Consider the following 17,056-nt stretch of genomic DNA (forward strand, 5'->3'; position numbering starts at 1 on the left):
CTCTGCTGATAAGGTATCTGTCCATGCTGCCACCGCGCTACAACCCCGGCCGACGCAATTGCCGGTCTGAGTAAGGTACCAGAATGTGTGTAAATGGACTTTAGGGTAACCTCCTGCTTGCGGTCAGCAGGGTCCCTGATGGTAGCCGTATCCTGGGATGGCAGCGCTACCTTTTTGGATAAGCGTGTCAATGCTTTATCCACCCTAGGGGAGGATTCCCACCGTATCCTGTCCATTGGCGGGAAAGGATACGCCATAAGAATCCTTTTGGGAATCTGCAGCTTTTTGTCTGGAGATTCCCAAGCTTTTTCACATAATTCGTTCAACTCATGTGAGGAGGGAAAGGTTATCTCAGGTTTCTTTCCCTTATACATGTGTACCCTCGTTTCAGGGACAGGGGACTCTGTGATGTGCAAAACATCTTTTATTGCAATAATCATATATCGAATACATTTAGCCAATTTTGGCTGTAACTTTGCATCATCGTAGTCGACACTGGAGTCAGAATCTGTGTCGGTATCTGTGTCAACTATTTGGGATAGTGGGCGCTTTTGAGACCCCGAAGGTCCCTGCGACATAGGGACAGGCATGGGTTGACTCCCTGACTGTTCCCTAGCTTCAGCTTTGTCTAATCTCTTGTGTAATAAGTTTACATTAGCACTTAAAACATTCCACATATCCATCCAGTCAGGTGTCGGCGTTGTCGATGGAGACACCACATTAATTTGCTCCTGCTCCTCTCTAGGAGAGCCTTCTACCTCAGACATGTCGACACACGTGTACCGACACACCATACACTCAGGGAATCCTCTTATCTGAGGACAGTTCCCCAACAAGGCCCTTTGGAGAGACAGAGAGAGAGAGTATGCCAGCACACACCCCAGCGCTATATGACCCAGGAAAAAAACACAATAATTTTATGTTTACCCAGTAGCGCTGTATTTCCATATATATATGCGCCTAATTATGTGCCCCCCTCTTCTTTAAGACCCTCTTTCTACCGTGGTATAAGCAGGGGAGAGTCCGTGGAGCTTCCCCTCAGCGGTGCTGTGGAGAAAATGGCGCTGGTGAGTGCTGAGGGAGAAGCCCCACCCCCTCAGCGACGGGCTTCTGTCCCGCTCAAATATAGTAAAAAAATGGCGGGGGCTCTTATATATATATATACAGTGCCTAGCTGCATATATATTTATTTTGCCAAAGAGAGGTCTATATTGCTGCCCAGGGCGTCCCCCCTGCGCCCTTCACCCTTACACTGACTGCCGTGTGTGAGGTGTATTGGAGCAATGGAGCACAGCTTTACTGCTGTGCGTTACCTCAGTGAAGATCATGAAGTCTTCCGCCGCCTCTGAAGTCTTCTTTTCTTCTCATACTCACCCGGCTTCTATCTTCCGGCTCTGCGAGGGGGACGGCGGCGCGGCTCTGGGACGGATGGCGAGGGTGAGACCTGCGTACCGATCCCTCTGGAGCTAATGCTGTACAGTAGCCTAAGAAGCAGAGCCTATCAACTCACAGAAGTAGGTGTGCATCTCTCCCCTCCGCCCCTCGATGCAGGGAGTCTGTTGCCAGCAGGCTCCCTGAAAATAAAAAAATCTAACAAATATACTTTCTGTCAGGAAACTCAGGAGAGCTCCCTGAAAAGCACCCAGTCTCCTCTGGGCACAGTAGTAAACTGAGGTCTGGAGGAGGGGCATAGAGGGAGGAGCCAGTGCACACCCAGATCTAAAGTCTTTCTTAAAGTGCCCATGTCTCCTGCGGAGCCCGTCTATCCCCCATGGTCCTTACGGAATCCCCAGCATCCTCTAGGACGTAAGAGAAAAATTATGCTGGCAGAAAAATCCAATTGAGTGATTAAACAGCTCCAGAGCTGCTCTGTAAGGCAAGTAAAAGGGTGTGGGCCCTGCAGCACTACCTGTAGTTTGCATTGTGCATTGGAAGCCTAGTTTGCTGTCTGTTTCCACTTCTTTTTTCTTGAGCCCCTCCCGTCTATACCCTTGTGCACTATCCTGACTTCTTCTCCCGTCTGCTTACTTTGTGCCTTCCAATGCACAATGCAAACTACAGGTAGTGCTGCAGGGCCCACACCCTTTTACTTGCCTTACAGAGCAGCTCTTGAGCTGTTACAGTGCCCAGCTGCTGCAAGAAATCAGCGTGAATGCTTCAGGGGCTGGGGCATGGCCAACATGAGCCCCACACCGAAGGAGGGTGGGGGTGTTTAATGCGAACTAGGGGTCTCGCACAATGCGAACTACAGGTATTGCTGCAGGGCCCACACCCTTTTACTTGCCTTACAGAGCAGCTCTGGAGCTGTTACAGTGCCCAGCTGCTGCAAGAAATCAGCTTGAATCCTTCAGGGGCTGGGGCATAGCCAACATGAGCCCCACACCGACGGAGGGTGGAGGTGTTTAATGCGAACTAGGGGTCATCCAAGTGCCGCAAAAGGCCGCCATGCCCTGCACACCCCTTTTCTCTTTTCATATGCAGACGAGGGTTGAAGCCAACTTTGACCCACTGCTTGGATGACATCGCCATATGCAAATCCATCTGCTGCAGGCCTTCCCCCAGGAATGCTTGCACTAGTTGTTGCATTTGGTTTGTTGTTTGGGGGTGCTTCAGTATTAGGCAGCCTTCTGCCCTCCCATGTTCATCTGAAAATATGTGTTCTCCCTGCAGTTGTTGTCCCCAGATGAGAGTTCCCTTGTGCTGCCTCAGTTGAATCTCCTTTACTTGACAGAGATGTGCCTGAGCAGCGGCCCTCCCCAGCCCTATCCCAAATCATACTTATTTTGCATAGGAGATACCATGGTCATGAAGACTGTTCTCCCAGGGTGCGGTTCATTCATTGCATTCTGGGTATGCTGACCTCTGTGATTTCCCCAAATGTGGGAAACTCGACTGCATTATTTAATGCGAACTAGGGGTCATCCAAGCACCGCAAAAGGCCGCCATGCCCTGCATACCCCTTTTCTCTTTTCATAAGCAGACGAGGTTTGAAGCCAACTTTGACCCAATGCTTGGATGACATCACTTGCTGCCTTTCCAATGAAGCAAGTTTAATTTAATAATAGGTGAAAAACCATCCCTACAAAGGTGTTAATCAGATACTTGGCTTTGTGGACACTTTTCAGAGCACAAATTTGTTAGCATAAAAATAAAGCCAGAAAATGAAGAGCTGTTTAATCACTCAATTGGATTTTTCTGCCAGCATATTTCTTTTTCTCTGCAACCCACTGCTAAATTGTGCTTCCTAGCTGTTTTTATAAAATCACTGAATCAAATCTAACTCTGATTACATCAGAGAAGGCCAGGTACCCTACACCATAACAGGGGGTTTGAAATTTTGACTTGTCTACTTAAAGATCACCAAAATCTGATAACAAGGTCAATTAAGTCCCTGGGTGGGATTGAACCACCAACCTTTTGGTTAATAGCCTTACACACTAACTGATTGCGCCACAGCGACACTTTGCAAAAGTACATACTGACAAAGGCTAATAAGCATTCATCTAGAACGATTCCTAGAAACATTTTAAAAAGTCAATAATGTGGAGAGTTTTTGTAAGATGTTTCTTCCATCAACCAATGAAGAAACACATTGGTACTTTCCCATGATGAGTGAGTGCTTCAGGATCTTTTGCACTTACATGTGCAGCAGAGTACTGTAATGGAAGCATGCTGGGTCCATAACCCAGAGGTAGGCATATTGAAACTATCCTCTGCTATATGCATTTTTTTTTTGTTAATTAAAGTAATCCAAAACTGGGATTGATATTTTTGCTCTTTTATTTTTACTTAAAGTACAATAACTTTTACCATTTTAATTTGTTTTAATAGTATATTGACAGTATTGTTTTCTTTCAAAAATCCAATTAATTTTCTTTACCCGATTATTAAAATGGTAATTGACAAAAACAAACTACATTGTCACCAGAAGAGCAATACAAAATGTACAAGTGATATATTAAAATCATCTTTCCAGCTTGAATTTCAATGATGCATTGGGGCAACGATTTTGTGAGAAACATCTTCACCCTTAAATAAAGATTTTCTTAATTCCTTACCTGTGTGCTAATTAGATATCACCTTGTTTTCACATTAAACAGACTTCCACATGAGAAAACAGCAAAGATGCAGTGGCGTTAATGTTTCCTGGTGTCAACCTGTATTATTTCCGTAGATATTGAAATGAGGATGCATCTTGCTGCCTTTCCAATGAAGCAAGTTTAATTTAGTAATAGGTGAAAAACCATCCCTACAAAGATGTTAATCAGATACTTGGCTTTGTGGACACTTTTCAGAGAACAAATTTGTAATCATAAAAATAAAGCCAGAAAATGAAGAGCTGTTTAATCACTCAATTGGATTTTTCTGCCAGCATTTTTCTTTTTCTCTGCAACCCACTGCTAAATTGTGCTTCCTAGCTGTTTTTTTATAAAATCACTTAATCAAATCTAACTCTGATTACATCAGAGAAGGCCAGGTACCCTATACCATAAGAGGGGGTTTGCAATTTTGACTTGTCTACTTAAATATCACCAAAATGTGATCACAAGGTCAATTACGTCCCTGGGTGGGATTGAACCACCAACCTTTTGATAAATAGCTGAACACACTAACCGATTGCGCCACAGAGACACTTTGCAAAAAGCACATACTGACAAAGACTAATAAGCATTCATCTAGAACGTTTCCTAGAAAAACTTTAAAAAGTCAATAATCTGGAGAGTTTTTGTAAGATGTTTCACCAGCAACCAATAAAGAAACACATTAGTACTTTCGCATGATGAGTGAGTGCTTCAGGATCTCTTGCACTTACATGTGCAGCAGAGTACTGCAATGGAAGCATGCTGGGCCCATAACCCAGAGGTAGGCAGATTGAAACTATCCTTTGCTATATGCATTTTTTTTTTGTTCATTAAAGTAATCCAAAACTGGGATTGATATTTTAGCTTTTATTTTTACTTAAAGTACAATAACTTTTACCATTTTAATTTGTTTTAATAGTATATTGACAGTATTGTTTTCTTTCAAAAATCCAATTAATTTTCTTTATCCGATTATTAAAATGGTAATTGACAAAAACAAACTACATTGTCACCAGAAGAGCAATACAAAATGTACAAGTGATATATTAAAATCATCTTTCCAGCTTGAATTTCAATGATGCATTGGGGCAACGATTTTGTGAGAAACATCTTCACCCTTAAATAAAGATTTTCTTAATTCCTTACCTGTGTGCTAATTAGATATCACCTTGTTTTCACATTAAACAGACTTCCACATGAGAAAGCAGCAAGGATGCAGTGGCGTTAATGTTTCCTGGTGTCAACCTGTATTATTTCAGTAGATATTGAAATGAGGATGCATCTTGCTGCCTTTCCAATGAAGCAAGTTTAATTTAGTAATAGGTGAAAAACCATCCCTACAAATATGTTAATCAGATACTTGGCTTTGTGGACACTTTTCAGAGAACAAATTCGTTAGCATAAAAATAAAGCCAGAAAATGAAGAGCTGTTTAATCACTCAATTGGATTTTTCTGCCAGCATATTTCTTTTTCTCTGCAACCCACTGCTAAATTGTGCTTCCTAGCTGTTTTTTTTATAAAATCACTGATTCAAATCTAACTCTGATTACATCAGAGTAGGCCAGGTACCCTACACCATAAGAAGGGGGTTTGAAATTTTGACTTGTCTACTTAAAGATCACCAAAATCTGATAACAAGGTCAATTACATCCCTGGGTGGGATTGAACCACCAACCCTTTGATTAATAACCAAACACACTAACAGATTGCGCCACAGAGACACTTTACAAACGTACATACTGACAAAGGCTAATAAGCATTCATCTAGAACGTTTCCTAGAAAAACTTTAAAAAGTCAATAATCTGGAGAGTTTTTGTAAGATGTTTCTTCCATCAACCAACGAAGAAACACATTGGTACTTTCCCATGATGAGTGAGTGCTTCAGGATCTCTTGCACTTACATGTGCAGCAGAGTACTGCAATGGAAAAATGCTGGGCCCATAACCCAGAGGTAGGCAGATTGAAACTATCCTCTGCTATATGCATTTTTTTTGTTAATTAAAGTAATCCAAAACTGGGATTGATATTTTTGCTCTTTTATTTTTACTTAAAGTACAATAACTTTTACCATTTTAATTTGTTTTAATAGTATATTGACAGTATTGTTTTCTTTCAAAAATCCACTTAATTTTCTTTACCCTATTATTAAAATGGTAATTGACAAAAACAAACTACATTGTCACCAGAAGAGCAATACAAAATGTACAAGTGATATATTAAAATCATCTTTCCAGCTTGAATTTCAATGATGCATTGGGGCAACGATTTTGTGAGAAACACCTTCACCCTTAAATAAAGATTTTCTTAATTCCTTACCTGTGTGCTAATTAGATATCACCTTGTTTTCACATTAAACAGACTTCCACATGCGAAAGCAGCAAGGATGCAGTGGCGTTAATGTTTCCTGGTGTCAACCTGTATTATTTCAGTAGACATTGAAATGAGGATGCATCTTGCTGCCTTTCCAATGAAGCAAGTTTAATTTAGTAATAGGTGAAAAACCATCCCTACAAAGGTGTTAATCAGAGACTTGGCTTTGTGGACACTTTTCAGAGAACAAATTTGTTAGCATAAAAATAAAGCCAGAAAATGAAGAGCTGTTTAATCACTCAATTGGATTTTTTTGCCAGCATATTTCTTTTTCTCTGCAACCCACTGCTAAATTGTGCTTCCTAGCTGTTTTTATAAAATCACTGAATCAAATCTAACTCTGATTACATCAGAGAAGGCCAGGTACCCTACACCATAACAGGGGGTTTGAAATTTTGACTTGTCTACTTAAAGATCACCAAAATCTGATAACAAGGTCAATTACGTCCCAGGGTGGGATTGAACCACCAACCTTTTGGTTAATAACCATACACACTAACTGATTGCGCCACAGCGACACTTTGCAAAAAGCACATACTGACAAAGACTAATAAGCATTCATCTAGAACGTTTCCTAGAAAAACTTTAAAAAGTCAATAATCTGGAGAGTTTTTGTAAGATGTTTCTTCCAGCAACCAATGAAGAAACACATTAGTACTTTCGCATGATGAGTGAGTGCTTCAGGATCTCTTGCACTTACATGTGCAGCAGAGTACTGCAATGGAAGCATGCTGGGCCCATAACCCAGAGGTAGGCAGATTGAAACTATCCTTTGCTATATGAATTTTTTTTTTTGTTCATTAAAGTAATCCAAAACTGGGATTGATATTTTCGCTTTTATTTTTACTTAAAGTACAATAACTTTTACCATTTTAATTTGTTTTAATAGTATATTGACAGTATTGTTTTCTTTCAAAAATCCACTTAATTTTCTTTACCCTATTATTAAAATGGTAATTGACAAAAACAAACTACATTGTCACCATAAGAGCAATACAAAATGTACAAGTGATATATTAAAATCATCTTTCCAGCTTGAATTTCAATGATGCATTGGGGCAACGATTTTGTGAGAAACATCTTCACCCTTAAATAAAGATTTTCTTAATTCCTTACCTGTGTGCTAATTAGATATCACCTTGTTTTCACATTAAACAGACTTCCACATGAGAAAGCAGCAAGGATGCAGTGGCGTTAATGTTTCCTGGTGTCAACCTGTATTATTTCAGTAGATATTGAAATGAGGATACATCTTGCTGCCTTTCCAATGAAGCAAGTTTAATTTAGTAATAGGTGAAAAACCATCCCTACAAATATGTTAATCAGATACTTGGCTTTGTGGACACTTTTCAGAGAACAAATTAGTTAGCATAAAAATAAAGCCAGAAAATGAAGAGCTGTTTAAACACTCAATTGGATTTTTGTGCCAGCATATTTCTTTTTCTCTGCAACCCACTGCCAAATTGTGCTTCCTAGCTGTTTTTATAAAATCACTGAATCAAATCTAACTCTGATTACATCAGAGAAGGCCAGGTACCCTACACCATAACAGGGGGTTTGAAATTTTGACTTGTCTACTTAAAGATCACCAAAATCTGATAACAAGGTCAATTAAATCCCTGGGTGGGATTGAACAACCAACCTTTTGGTTAATAGCCTTACACACTAACTGATTGCGCCACAGCTACACTTAGCAAAAGTACATACTGACAAAGGCTAATAAGCATTCATCTAGAACGATTCCTAGAAACATTTTAAAAAGTCAATAATGTGGAGAGTTTTTGTAAGATGTTTCTTCCATCAACCAATGAAGAAACACATTGGTACTTTCCCATGATAAGTGAGTGCTTCAGGACCTCTTGCACTTACATGTGCAGCAGAGTACTGTAATGGAAGCATGCTGGGTCCATAACCCAGAGGTAGGCAAATTGAAACTATCCTCTGCTATATGCATTTTTTTTTGTTAATTAAAGTAATCCAAAACTGGGATTGATATTTTTGCTCTTTTATTTTTACTTAAAGTACAATAACTTTTACCATTTTAATTTGTTTTAATAGTATATTGACAGTATTGTTTTCTTTCAAAAATCCACTTAATTTTCTTTACCCGATTATTAAAATGGTAATTGACAAAAACAAACTACATTGTCACCAGAAGAGCAATACAAAATGTACAAGTGATATATTAAAATCATCTTTCCAGCTTGAATTTCAATGATGTATTGGGGCAACGATTTTGTGAGAAACATCTTCACCCTTAAATAAAGATTTTCTTAATTCCTTACCTGTGTGCTAATTAGATATCACCTTGTTTTCACATTAAACAGACTTCCACATGCGAAAGCAGCAAGGATGCAGTGGCGTTAATGTTTCCTGGTGTCAACCTGTATTATTTCAGTAGACATTGAAATGAAGATGCATCTTGCTGCCTTTCCAATGAAGCAAGTTTAATTTAGTAATAGGTGAAAAACCATCCCTACAAAGGTGTTAATCAGAGACTTGTCTTTGTGGACACTTTTCAGAGAACAAATTTGTTAGTATAAAAATAAAGCCAGAAAATGAAGAGCTGTTTAATCACTCAATTGGATTTTTCTGCCAGCATATTTCTTTTTCTCTGCAACCCACTGCTAAATTGTTCTTCCTAGCTGTTTTTATAAAATCACTGAATCAAATCTAACTCTGATTACATTAGAGAAGGCCAGGTACCCTACACCATAACAGGGGGTTTGAAATTTTGACTTGTCTACTTAAAGATCACCAAAATCTGATAACAAGGTCAATTAAGTCCCTGGGTGGGATTGAACCACCAACCTTTTGGTTAATAGCCTTACACACTAACTGATTGCGCCAAAACAACACTTTGCAAAAGAACATACTGACAAAGGCTAATAAGCATTCATCTAGAACGATTCCTAGAAACATTTTAAAAAGTCAATAATGTGGAGAGTTTTTGTAAGATGTTTCTTCCATCAACCAATGAAGAAACACATTGGTACTTTCCCATGATAAGTGAGTGCTTCAGGACCTCTTGCACTTACATGTGCAACAGAGTACTGTAATGGAAGCATGCTGGGTCCATAACCCAGAGGTAGGCAGATTGAAACTATCCTCTGCTATATGCATTTTTTTTTGTTAATTAAAGTAATCCAAAACTGGGATTGATATTTTTGCTCTTTTATTTTTACTTAAAGTACAATAACTTTTACCATTTTAATTTGTTTTAATAGTATATTGACAGTATTGTTTTCTTTCAAAAATCCAATTAATTTTCTTTACCCGATTATTAAAATGGTAATTGACAAAAACAAACTACATTGTCACCAGAAGAGCAATACAAAATGTACAAGTGATATATTAAAATCATCTTTCCAGCTTGAATTTCAATGATGCATTGGGGCAACGATTTTGTGAGAAACATCTTCACCCTTAAATAAAGATTTTCTTAATTCCTTACCTGTGTGCTAATTAGATATCACCTTGTTTTCACATTAAACAGACTTCCACATGCGAAAGCAGCAAGGATGCAGTGGCGTTAATGTTTCCTGGTGTCAACCGGTATTATTTCAGTAGACATTGAAATGAGGATGCATCTTGCTGCCTTTCCAATGAAGCAAGTTTAATTTAGTAATAGGTGAAAAACCATCCCTACAAAGGTGTTAATCAGAGACTTGGCTTTGTGGACACTTTTCAGAGAACAAATTTGTTAGTATAAAAATAAAGCCAGAAAATGAAGAGCTGTTTAATCACTCAATTGGATTTTTCTGCCAGCATATTTCTTTTTCTCTGCAACCCACTGCTAAATTGTGCTTCCTAGCTGTTTTTATAAAATCACTGAATCAAATCTAAACATCAGAGAAGGCCAGGTACCCTACACCATAACAGTGGGTTTGAAATTTTGACTTGTCTACTTAAAGATCACCAAAATCTGATAACAAGGTCAATTAAGTCCCTGGGTGGGATTGAACCACCAACCTTTTGGTTAATAGCCTTACACACTAACTGATTGCGCCACAGCGACACTTTGCAAAAGTACTTACTGACAAAGGCTAATAAGCATTCATCTAGAATGATTCCTAGAAACATTTTAAAAAGTCAATAATGTGGAGAGTTTTTGTAAGATGTTTCTTCCATCAACCAATGAAGAAACACATTGGTACTTTCCCATGATGAGTGAGTGCTTCAGGATCTCTTGCACTTACATGTGCAGCAGAGTACTGTAATGGAAGCATGCTGGGTCCATAACCCAGAGGTAGGCAGATTGAAACTATCCTCTGCTATATGCATTTTTTTTGTTAATTAAAGTAATCCAAAACTGGGATTGATATTTTTGCTCTTTTATTTTTACTTAAAGTACAATAACTTTTACCATTTTAATTTGTTTTAATAGTATTGTTTTCTTTCAAAAATCCTATTAATTTTCTTTACCCGATTATTAAAATGGTAATTGACAAAAACAAACTACATTGTCACCAGAAGAGCAATACAAAATGTACAAGTGATATATTAAAATCATCTTTCCAGCTTGAATTTCAATGATGCATTGGGGCAACGATTTTGTGAGAAACATCTTCACCCTTAAATAAAGATGTTCTTAATTCCTTACCTGTGTGCTAATTAGATATCACCTTGTTTTCACATTAAACAGACTTCCACATGAGAAAACAGCAAAGATGCAGTGGCGTTAATGTTTCCTGGTGTCAACCTGTATTATTTCCGTAGATATTGAAATGAGGATGCATCTTGCTGCCTTTCCAATGAAGCAAGTTTAATTTAGTAATAGGTGAAAAACCATCCCTACAAAGATGTTAATCAGATACTTGGCTTTGTGGACACTTTTCAGAGAACAAATTTGTAATCATAAAAATAAAGCCAGAAAATGAAGAGCTGTTTAATCACTCAATTGGATTTTTCTGCCAGCATTTTTCTTTTTCTCTGCAACCCACTGCTAAATTGTGCTTCCTAGCTGTTTTTTTTATAAAATCACTTAATCAAATCTAACTCTGATTACATCAGAGAAGGCCAGGTACCCTACACCATAAGAAGGGGGTTTGAAATTTTGACTTGTCTACTTAAAGATCACCAAAATCTGATAACAAGGTCAATTACATCCCTGGGTGGGATTGAACCACCAACCCTTTGATTAATAACCAAACACACTAACAGATTGCGCCACAGAGACACTTTACAAACGTACGTACTGACAAAGGCTAATAAGCATTCATCTAGAACGTTTCCTAGAAAAACTTTAAAAAGTCAATAATCTGGAGAGTTTTTGTAAGATGTTTCTTCCATCAACCAACGAAGAAACACATTGGTACTTTCCCATGATGAGTGAGTGCTTCAGGATCTCTTGCACTTACATGTGCAGCAGAGTACTGCAATGGAAAAATGCTGGGCCCATAACCCAGAGGTAGGCAGATTGAAACTATCCTCTGCTATATGCATTTTTTTTGTTAATTAAAGTAATCCAAAACTGGGATTGATATTTTTGCTCTTTTATTTTTACTTAAAGTACACTAACTTTTACCATTTTAATTTGTTTTAATAGTATATTGACAGTATTGTTTTCTTTCAAAAATCCACTTAATTTTCTTTACCCTATTATTAAAATGGTAATTGACAAAAACAAACTACATTGTCACCAGAAGAGCAATACAAAATGTACAAGTGATATATTAAAATCATCTTTCCAGCTTGAATTTCAATGATGCATTGGGGCAACGATTTTGTGAGAAACACCTTCACCCTTAAATAAAGATTTTCTTAATTCCTTACCTGTGTGCTAATTAGATATCACCTTGTTTTCACATTAAACAGACTTCCACATGCGAAAGCAGCAAGGATGCAGTGGCGTTAATGTTTCCTGGTGTCAACCTGTATTATTTCAGTAGACATTGAAATGAGGATGCATCTTGCTGCCTTTCCAATGAAGCAAGTTTAATTTAGTAATAGGTGAAAAACCATCCCTACAAAGGTGTTAATCAGAGACTTGGCTTTGTGGACACTTTTCAGAGAACAAATTTGTTAGCATAAAAATAAAGCCAGAAAATGAAGAGCTGTTTAATCACTCAATTGGATTTTTTTGCCAGCATATTTCTTTTTCTCTGCAACCCACTGCTAAATTGTGCTTCCTAGCTGTTTTTATAAAATCACTGAATCAAATCTAACTCTGATTACATCAGAGAAGGCCAGGTACCCTACACCATAACAGGGGGTTTGAAATTTTGACTTGTCTACTTAAATATCACCAAAATCTGATAACAAGGTCAATTACGTCCCTTAGTGGGATTGAACCACCAACCTTTTGATTAATAACCATACACACTGAGGCAGCACAAGGGAACTCTCGAAAGAAGAACAAGGCTAGAGGAAGAACTGAAACAAAGAAATCTGACTTTTACTAGAGCTGACCAGAGGAAAGCACAAACACAGTCCCCCACTACCACAAATAATGCAGTTGAGTTTCCCACATTTGGGGAAATCACATGGGTCAGCATACCCAGAATGCAATGAATGAACCTCACCCTGGGAGAACAATCTTCAAGACCATGGTCTCTCCTATGCAAAATAAGTATGATTTGGGATAGGGCTGGGGAGGGCCGCTGCTCAGGCACATCTCTGTCAAGTAAAGGAGATTCAACTGAGGCAGCACAAGGGAACTCTCATCTGGGGACAACAACTGCAGGGAGAACACATATTTTCAGATGAACATGGGAGGGCAGAAGGCTGCCTAATACTGAAGCACCCCCAAACAACAAACCAAATGCAACAACTAGTGCAAGCATTCCTGGGGGAAGGCCTGCAGCAGATGGATTTGCATATGGTGATGCCATCCAAGCAGTGGGTCAAAGTTGGCTTCAACCCTCGTCTGCATATGAAAAGAGAAAAGGGGCGTGCAGGGCATGGCGGCCTTTTGCGGCGCTTGGATGACCCCTAGTTCGCATTACACACCTCCACCCTCCTTCGGTGTGGGGCTCATGTTGGCTATGCCCCAGCCCCTGAAGCATTCAAGCTGATTTCTTGCAGCAGCTGGGCACTGTAACTGCTCCAGAGCTGCTCTGTAAGGCAAGTAAAAGGGTGTGGGCCCTGCAGCACTACCTGTAGTTTGCATTGTGCGTTGGAAGGCACGAAGTAAGCAGACGGGAGAAGTCAGGATAGTGCGCAAGGGCATAGAAGGGAGCGGCTCAAGAAAAGAGAAGTGGAAACAGACAGCAAACTAGGCTGGAGAGAGACCTGAGACAAAGAGATCTGAATTATACGAGAGCCGACGAAGGGAAACACAAATTATGCAGTCAAGTTTCCCACATTTGGGGAAATCACAGGGGCAGCACAACTAGAGTGCAATGGGTGAGCCTTGCCCTGGGAGAAGCACCTTCATGATCATAGTATCTCACCTGGCAGGTAAGTAGGAGTTGGGCTAGAGCTGGGGAGGGTCGCTGCTCGGGCACCCCCCTGTCAAGTGAAAGAGATCCAACTGAGGCAGCACAAGGGAACTCTCGAAAGAAGAACAAGGCTAGAGGAAGATCTGAGATAAAGAAATCTGATTTTTACCAGAGCTGACCAGAGGAAAGCACAAACACAGTCCCCCACTACCACAAATAATGCAGTCGAGTTTCCCACATTTGGGGAAATCACAGGGGTCAGCATACCCAGAATGCAATGAATGAACCTCACCCTGGGAGAACAATCTTCATGACCATGGTATCGCCTATGCAAAATAAGTATGATTTGGGATAGGGCTGGGGAGGGCCGCTGCTCAGGCACATCTCTGTCAAGTAAAGGAGATTCAACTGAGGCAGCACAAGGGAACTCTCATCTGGGGACAACAACTGCAGGGAGAACACATATTTTCAGATAAAAATCTTGGTCATGCTCTGGTTTCTCTTCAGAACGAACAAATCTTTCGCCTTTTACTAAAGATTTCCGTGGAGAGGAGCAAAACCGAGTTTTATCTCAATTTTTGCATGCCCCATCTTTTTGGGGTTTCTTTTATCGGTTTAAAGATAGAATGAGTGTGCTTTAATGTAAGCTCATTTGCATAGAAATGACAGTAAATGTTTGTTTCTTTTCAAACAGAACTTTCTTGACCATGCTACTTGCTTGAAAGATCTGGGAGCACATGGAATACAGTACAAACCATGCTTATAGCAAGGAGAAGACAGGTGAGAAATCTGCTTTCTTTCAAATTGGGCGCTCACTTTGATCTGAATAAGGACTGCTGGCACGGCACTCAGGCGACAGGTGGAATCTTGGTCATGCTCTGGTTTCTCTTCAGAACGAACAAATCTTTCGCCTTTTACTAAAGATTTCCGTGGAGAGGAGCAAAACTGAGTTTTATCTCAATTTTTGCATGCCCGATATTATTGGGGTTTCTTTTATCGGATTAAAGACAGAACGAGTTTGCTTTCTTGTTAGCTTTAATGTAAGTTTATTTGCATAACAATGACAATAAATGTCTGTTTCTTTTCAAGCAGAACTTTCTTGACCATACTAATTGCTTGAAAGATCTGGGAGCACATGGAAAAGAGTACAAACCATGCTTATAGCAAGGGGAAGCCTGGTGAGAAATCTGCTTTCTTTCTTTCAAATTGGGTGCTCACTTTGAGCTGAATGAGGACTGCTGGCACGGCACTCAGGCGACAGGTGGAATCTTGGTCATGCTCTGGTTTCTCTTCAGAACGAACAAATCTTTCGCCTTTTACTAAAGATTTCCATGGAGAGGAGCAAAACTGAGTTTTATCTCAATTTTTGCATGCCCCGTCTTATTGGGGTTTCTTTTATCAGTTTAAAGATAGAACGAGTGTGCTTTAATGTAAGCTCATTTGCGTAGAAATGACAGTAAATGTTTGTTTCTTTTCAAACAGAACTTTCTTGACTATACTAATTGCTTGAAAGATCTGGGAGCACATGGAAAAGAGTACAAACCATGTTTATAGCAAGGGGAAGCCTGGTGAGAAATCTGCTTTCTTTCTTTCAAATTGGGTGCTCACTTTGAGCTGAATGAGGACTGCTGGCATGGCACTCAGGCGACAGGTAGAATCTTGGTCATGCTGTGGTTTCTCTTCAGAACGAACAAATCTTTCGCCTTTTACTAAAGATTTCCGTGGAGAGGAGCAAAACTGAGTTTTATCTCAATTTTTGCATGCCCCATCTTATTGGGGTTTTATTTTATTGGTTTAAAGATAGAACGAGTGTGCTTTAATGTAAGCTCATTTGCATAGAAATGACAGTAAATGTTTGTTTCTTTTCAAACAGAACTTTCTTGACCACACTAATTGTTTGAAAGATCTGGGAGCACATGGAAAAGAGTACAAACCATGTTTATAGCAAGGGGAAGCCTGGTGAGAAATCTGCTTTCTTTCATTCAAATTGGGTGCTCACTTTGAGCTGAATGAGAACTGCTGGCATGGCACTCAGGCGACAGGTGGAATCTTGGTCATGCTCTGGTTTCTCTTCAGAACTAACAAATATTTCGCCTTTTATTAAAGATTTCCGTGGAGAGGAGCAAAACTGAGTTTTATCTCAATTTTTGCATGCCCCATATTATTGGGGTTTCTTTTATCAGTTTAAAGACAGAACGAGTGTGCTTTCTTGTTAGCTTTAATGTAAGTTTATTTGCATAACAATGACAGTAAATGTTTGTTTCTTTTCAAACAGAACTTTCTTGACCATGCTACTTGCTTGAAAGATCTGGGAGCACATGGAAAACAGTACAAACCATGCAGTATCACAAGAGCCTTTATTTGATCTTTCATGAAGATAGAGCAGAATTGAGGACACGTCAACAATTTCTGCCGAAGGTGGTTCATCTTTCCACATGGTGCCTTTGGCCACTGACACCTTCGTTGAGTCAAAGTCTCTGGCTGTGGTCAGAACTTTGAAAATTTATGTCACCAGAACGGTTCAGATTAGGAAAACAGAGGCTCTGTTTGTCCTGTATGCTCCCAACATGATTGAGTGTCCTGCTTCCATGCAGACCATTATGCGCTGGATCTGTGGTAAGATTCAGCATGCTCATTCCACGGCAGGATTGCCGTTACTGAATTAGGTGAAGACCCATTCTACTAGAAAGGTGGGTTCATCCTGGGCAGCTGGTCGGGGAGTCTCGGCATTGCAACTTTGCCGAGCAGCTATTTAGTAAACACTTTTGCTAAGTTTTACAAGTTTGATACCTTGGCTGATGATAACCTCAAGTTGGGTCATTCGGTGCTGCAGAGTCGTACGCACTCTCCCACCCGTTCAAGAGCTTTGGTATAACCCCATGGTTCTTAATGTGACCCCAGCATCCTCTAGGTCGTATGAGAAAATAGGATTTTAATACCTACCGGTAAATCCTTTTCTCTTAGTACGTAGAGGATGCTGGGCACCCGTCCCAGTCCATACTGTGTCTGCAGTTATTACTTGTGGTTATACACATGTTGTGTTACGGTTCTGGTCAGCTTTTTGCTGCAATTGTTCATGCCGTTGGCTTGTGTTCTGTTGAATGCCACGTTCTGCGGCATGCTTAAGGTGTGAGCTGGTAAGATGCTCACCTTAGTTTAACAATAAATCCTTTCCTCGAAATGTCCGTCTCCCTGGGCACAGTTCCTATAACTGGAGTCT

The 17,056-nt window shown here is 39.8% G+C and overlaps 7 non-coding genes and 2 pseudogenes across 7 annotated transcripts; 6 read left to right on the plus strand and 3 right to left on the minus strand.

The window, feature by feature from the left end:
- The first annotated feature begins 2,774 nt into the window (after positions 1–2,774).
- On the plus strand, positions 2,775–2,953 carry LOC135033137 (U1 spliceosomal RNA; annotated as a pseudogene).
- A 9,912-nt stretch (positions 2,954–12,865) lies between these two features.
- On the minus strand, positions 12,866–13,029 carry LOC135032992 (U1 spliceosomal RNA). Its single transcript, XR_010228438.1, has one exon. It is a non-coding gene; the product is annotated as a U1 spliceosomal RNA (small nuclear RNA).
- Positions 13,030–13,727: 698 nt separating this feature from the next.
- Positions 13,728–13,863, minus strand: LOC135033128 (U1 spliceosomal RNA; annotated as a pseudogene).
- Positions 13,864–14,015: 152 nt separating this feature from the next.
- LOC135032985 (U1 spliceosomal RNA) lies at positions 14,016–14,179 on the minus strand. Its single transcript, XR_010228431.1, has one exon. It is a non-coding gene; the product is annotated as a U1 spliceosomal RNA (small nuclear RNA).
- A 144-nt stretch (positions 14,180–14,323) lies between these two features.
- On the plus strand, positions 14,324–14,439 carry LOC135033141 (U5 spliceosomal RNA). Its single transcript, XR_010228552.1, has one exon. It is a non-coding gene; the product is annotated as a U5 spliceosomal RNA (small nuclear RNA).
- Positions 14,440–14,709: 270 nt separating this feature from the next.
- LOC135033142 (U5 spliceosomal RNA) lies at positions 14,710–14,825 on the plus strand. Its single transcript, XR_010228553.1, has one exon. It is a non-coding gene; the product is annotated as a U5 spliceosomal RNA (small nuclear RNA).
- Positions 14,826–15,111: 286 nt separating this feature from the next.
- On the plus strand, positions 15,112–15,227 carry LOC135033150 (U5 spliceosomal RNA). The gene has a single exon (XR_010228561.1). It is a non-coding gene; the product is annotated as a U5 spliceosomal RNA (small nuclear RNA).
- A 274-nt stretch (positions 15,228–15,501) lies between these two features.
- LOC135033146 (U5 spliceosomal RNA) lies at positions 15,502–15,617 on the plus strand. Its single transcript, XR_010228557.1, has one exon. It is a non-coding gene; the product is annotated as a U5 spliceosomal RNA (small nuclear RNA).
- Positions 15,618–15,892: 275 nt separating this feature from the next.
- Positions 15,893–16,008, plus strand: LOC135033153 (U5 spliceosomal RNA). The gene has a single exon (XR_010228564.1). It is a non-coding gene; the product is annotated as a U5 spliceosomal RNA (small nuclear RNA).
- The last annotated feature ends 1,048 nt before the right edge of the window (positions 16,009–17,056 follow it).

Source organism: Pseudophryne corroboree, unplaced genomic scaffold (genome assembly GCF_028390025.1).
Source record: "Pseudophryne corroboree isolate aPseCor3 unplaced genomic scaffold, aPseCor3.hap2 scaffold_567, whole genome shotgun sequence".
In the NCBI taxonomy this organism is placed as follows: domain Eukaryota; kingdom Metazoa; phylum Chordata; class Amphibia; order Anura; family Myobatrachidae; genus Pseudophryne; species Pseudophryne corroboree.